The 5,444-nt window shown below is 44.8% G+C and overlaps 1 non-coding gene across 1 annotated transcript; it reads right to left on the bottom strand.

The window, feature by feature from the left end:
• Positions 1-3,054: 3,054 nt before the first annotated feature.
• On the bottom strand, positions 3,055-3,127 carry trnaa-agc (transfer RNA alanine (anticodon AGC)). Its single transcript has one exon. It is a non-coding gene; the product is annotated as a tRNA-Ala (tRNA).
• Positions 3,128-5,444: the final 2,317 nt, after the last annotated feature.

Genomic DNA, 5,444 nt, shown 5'->3' with positions numbered 1-5,444 from the left:
TATTAGATACCCGGGTGATTTAATCTGCAAGGTAAAATACATTGCTACGGGAGGGATGTAATCAAACGCCGTTATCAATAACGGGAAAGGAGAGTCTGAATGAAAGGCGATGCAGTCCTGCTGGGAAGAAATGTAATCACTGAAAATAACGATTTCAGGGAGTTCAATTTATTACCATCCCTGTGGATCTGGTGTGGGATTACTTCCGATATTGGAACAGTATTTGACGCGTTCATCTGAGCGGTACAGACTTCTAAAAAATGCAAAGCTGAGGTACCGGGGGAGAGCAGAAGAGCTTTCACCTGCTCTCTGAATCTGGTCTGGGTCACTCCGTAGATAAATGTATTTGTGCAGCTGCTGAAATTCTGAATCAAAGAACCCCAAAACTGTGCCTGAAAAAGCCGGATTGACACTTCCAGGTCTGTGTAGAGGCATCGCATGAGAATGAAGACCAGAGTGGTTGTCGCCCAACAGAGAAGGAAACTCGCCGACAGGCTGAAGAGCTGAATGATGGATTGTCTCCGACTCTCCATCTCCGGATCCCCCTGTTTCCCGCAATTTCCCCGTCCCTTCAGTCCCCTGCGGACTCTGCTCGCAGCCAGTATCTGTCTGACGGTCAGAGCATTGAGGGTCAAAATGAGGAAAAAAGGAAGTAGCGGATTCAGCAGACGGTCCACCCAATAAAACCTCTCAAACGGTCCCGAGAAAAGAAGTACGAACCTACTGAAACAGATCCAGTCACCCCTCACCAACAACGCTGCTCTTTCCAGGTATACGAAATAAAATGGGATGTTCTTCAAAGAGAAACCGATCGATATTGCGCCAATCACCAAACCCCCAATTCTGGGAATGCAGTATATTGTTTTAAATTTGGCGGAGCAAATGGTAACAAAGCGATCGAAAGTGAAAGCGACAGTAAACCACACGGAACAGTCAACGGCCACGTGACACAGGACATAGTGGACAAGGCAGAACGGAGCGGTGTCCAGGAATCTGTGAAATCCGTATGCTTGACTCATCTGGTAGAACAGGACTTCAAAAATCACCACCATTAGATCCGCCGCAGCCATCGCCACCAGGTATCGCGTGACGCATTTGGAGAGACCGCAGTTTCCTCGGCTGAGAATGATGATCGCCACAAGGTTAACTGCAGTGAAGCAAAAATGGCCAAAAATAAGAATCAAAAAATTCAAATGTATTTTTTGTAGAAACACAGCCGTCAATTGTTCTCTTGAAATTAAATCTCTGCTGGACAATATCAGTGGAAGTAAAAAGATACTTTGTTTGTTTGAACACGTGACTGCAGCATACAGCGTTTTACAGTAGCGCATGCTCACATTAATCTCTTCACGTTCACCGATGCAGCAGCGATGAGTAGAGTCCAAGAATGATAGATCACAGAAACGCGTCCTTCGGCCCAATATCTCCATGCCGACCGACGTGGCCACCTGATACCGTTGTCCGTGATTGGATCAGACTCGTCAAACTGTCCATGTGTACTTTAAATATAGTTAACGACTCTGTTGCTCCGATTTCCTTTCTCAGGCTGTTCAATACACAGAGCAACTTCTATGTGAGGAAACGTCGCTCGGAATCCAGCTACATTTCTGCCCTCAATAAAATGCCCCTCGGGCAAACCTCTCCCTGTAACTCAACCCCGAGAGTCCCGGCAGCGTCTTTGTGAATACTGTCTGCACTCTTTTCAGCGGACTTCTGCCTTTCCTATAACAGGGCGACCAAGACTGTTCCCAGGACTCCAAGCGCGGTATCTCCAAGGAGAGGGGGAGTGTATTTGAAGTGCGAATCTACGCTTCTTTCCGAAAGTCTGAGTTACTATTCGATTACAAGGTCAGATTTTGGAAACAAGATCTTGCACCGCAAACTTCCCTCTGTTTTATTTTACTGCTTCGGGGACAAACCATTGCTCTGAGCAGAACATTGTTACCCGGTCTTAAAAGTGCTCGGCACTTGTAATGTTTTTTAGAATCTGTAATATGCAAATGAAACGATGACAAAACATAACACACAACACACGTAAACACTGTCAGACAGTCACAATTGACAGGGAGGATGCAACAGTGAAATGTTCTGACGGGACGGCGATGGTGGTTTCTGAACAGTGAGCGACCGACTTCCATTCTGTCTTCATTGTGACCATTTGTGACAGTGTTGTAACTTGAAACAATGACAATGCACGTTCGCTGAAGCTAAAATGTTTCAATGTAAATGTGGTTAGTTTAATGTTTAGCCATTTATGGATTATATTCATTAATACAGTTAAATTCATCATTATATTACCAAAGATTTCGAAAGATTTTAGCATAATTTCAAAATGATGTTAACATGGTATAAAAGAAATTCCAGCTGCTTGTCCATAAATGCCACGTCCGCGGGGGAATTTCAATCATGGCGAGGCTGTGGTATGGAATTGATGATGGGCGCAGTAAAAGAAGTCCTGATCCTTCGAGCCGGAATCGAACCAGCGACCTAAGGATGACTCCATTTCCTCTACAGTCCTCCGCTCTACTAACTGAGTTATCGAAGGAAAAGCGACACCAAGTTTCTTCACGTTGGCTCCTACCGACAATCATTATGCAGATTTCAGCCTGGCATCTGTCGACCGATGGCAAAAGCCGGCCTATGGCAACTATCTCGTCCTTCCAGCACTGGGGGCCACAGGCCACGGGATGACGCCTATCACCGCGCTTCTGACAATTCTAGGGACACTACGATTCCAACACAGCTCTTTGATCGTCCTTGCCCGTTCAAATCAAAGGTTACTCAGCTTTCTCTTTTCACCCAGTAACCAGGGCAATGTCCTTCTAACCACTCACCTGATTTGTGCCTGAATCGTCGCCTGTATCTCATGCATTACTGAAACACCAGCTGCCAGCCGGCTTTTCCTCCTATCTGCTTTCAACGCAGCAAACCTACGGCATTTTCTCCCGGCCCTTTGACTGAGACACTTTCCCCTCGCTCTGCGCCAACCGCATCTTTTGTGCATTCCAAGTTCAGGGATTTGATGCGACGAATCCTCTGAATACAAAATGTCAATGGAGAATGCGAGCATCGATCTCGCTACCTCTCGCATGCTAAGCGAGCGCTCTACCATTTGAGCTAATTCCCCAGCACATCGCACTAACCTCCTATGATTTGCTCCGTTGGACAAACATCATTGCATGCCTGCCACTGTTCACCGATGCACATTCAGCAGCTCACAGACAGGCACACTCACTCACTCACTCACTCACTCACTCACTCACTCACTCACTCACTCACTCACTCACTCACTCACTCATCAGTAGCTGAGAGCGGCGTGAGGTCTCTGCTTCCGTATAAGTAATGCAAAGGTACTTACCCGGGATACCGACAATTACAATGACTGTGTAACAAATAGCCCTGCCTGGATGTCAAGGGTGTTCTGTTTGGAATGTTGTCAATTTCTAAATTTCATAAAAGTTGTAAATAGCCAGTAAATAAACTCAAACAGTTATAACAACGCCCAGAGAGCGAATTTCTTTCGCGCCTACTGGGTAAAACTCTTCAAGGAACACACGTTGTTGAGAGTCCACCGCGTCTGGATGTTTCCGTCCTCAATGTAGCTGAAGCACAGAATGACGTACTTTTTATAGAAAAATCGGTCACCAATAGTGAAAATAACTTGTACAGTCACTGGTGCTAACTACCGCTAGTTAGCAAAAATATCTCTGCTCTGACGAACCGTAATGCCAGTGGGGAAATAACACGCCTGATTTCATTGAACTGAACGCAACACCTGTCATGAAGCCTCAAGAGACGGCCGATGCTGGGATCGCAACACCAGATGCGATGTTGTCAAACTACTCCGTGTAATGACAGGACATTATCTGCGCATCGCTGGTGACGACAGGAGTCTGTAATCCTGTGGGTGAGTCCACCTCATCAGCGCTGATTCCGCTCTCACATTGCGAGTGGAGTCTCTGTCTTGTTACTTCCCCGTGATGACGCACCTTTCATGTGATTCACTGTCACTATGCTTGCGGAGATTTATTTTTTGCTGGACATTAACATGAATGATTTCTGGCGCAGACCCTCACTGTTTGCACTGTTACCGGAGTCAGTCGCAAACACAGATCTTGGCAAGTATGCGGCGCGAAATGCAAACCAATGACCCCAGCATTACAGACATTGTCCGCTGCTGTACCAGACAGAGAAAAACAGAAAACATTGTATCAACATGTTTTTTAATGCAAATAGGTAGCAGTAACGATATTAAATATGTTACAGAGTTACTAGATGATTTTCGAAGTTGAACTTCAGAAAGAAATTGATTCAGGGTAAAAGTGCGCATTAAGCTGCTAAACAGAGATGAACTGCGTAATGGGGCATAAATACACTTTTCAACATAATTGTATAAGGGCTAATAGTGTTGTAAAAACAAGCCTGAAGGCTTTGTGTGTCAATGCGAGTAGCATTCATAACAAGGTGGGTGAATTGAATGTGCAGATAGTTATTAATGAATATGATATAGTTGGGATCACAGAGACATGGCTCCACGGTGACTAAGGATGGGAGCTCACATCCAGGGATATTCAATATTCAGCAGCGATACACAGGAAAGAAAAGGAGATGGGGTAGCATTGCTCGTTAGAGAAGAGATTAACGCAATAGAAAAGAAAGGACATTAGCCTGGAGGATGTGGAATCGATATGGGTAGAGCTGCACGACACTAAGGGGCAGAAAACGCTGGTGGGAGTTGTGTACAGGCCACCTAACAGTAGTAGTGAGGTTAGGGATGGCATTAAACAGGAAATTAGAAATACGTGCAATAAAGGAACAGTAGTTATAATGGGTGACTTCAATCTACATATAGATTGGGTGAACCAAATTGTTAAGGGTGCTGAGGAAGAGGATTTCTTGGAATGTATGCGGGATGGTTTTCTGAACCAACATGTCGAGGAACCAACTAGAGAGCAGGCCATTCTAGATTGGGTATTGAGCAATGAGGAAGGGTTAGTTAGCAATCTTGTCGTGCGAGGCCCCTTGGGTAAGAGTGACCATAATATGGTGGAATTCTTCATTAAGATGGAGAGTGACATAGTTCATTCAGAAACAAAGGTTCTGAATTTAACGAAGGGTAACTTTGAAGGTATGAGACGTGAATTAGCTAAAATAGACTGGCAAATGATACTTAAATGGTTGACGGTGGATATGCAATGGCAAATATTTAAAGATCGCATGGATGAACTACAACAATTGTTCATCCCAGTTTGGCAAAAGAATAAACCAGGGAAGGTAGTGCACCCGTGGGTGACAAGGGGAAATAGGGATAGTATCAAGTCCAAAGAAAAAACATATAAATTAACAAGCAAAAGCGGCACATCTGAGGATTGGGAGAAATTCAGTGTCCAGCAGAGGAGCACAAAGGGCTTATTTAGGAAAGGGAAAAAATATGAGAGAAAGCT

This window comes from Hemitrygon akajei, unplaced genomic scaffold, assembly GCF_048418815.1.
Source record: "Hemitrygon akajei unplaced genomic scaffold, sHemAka1.3 Scf000082, whole genome shotgun sequence".
Classification (NCBI taxonomy): Eukaryota; Metazoa; Chordata; class Chondrichthyes; order Myliobatiformes; family Dasyatidae; genus Hemitrygon; species Hemitrygon akajei.
Note: the sequence above shows the minus strand (reverse complement) of the source record. Positions and strands in the feature narration are given on the sequence as shown.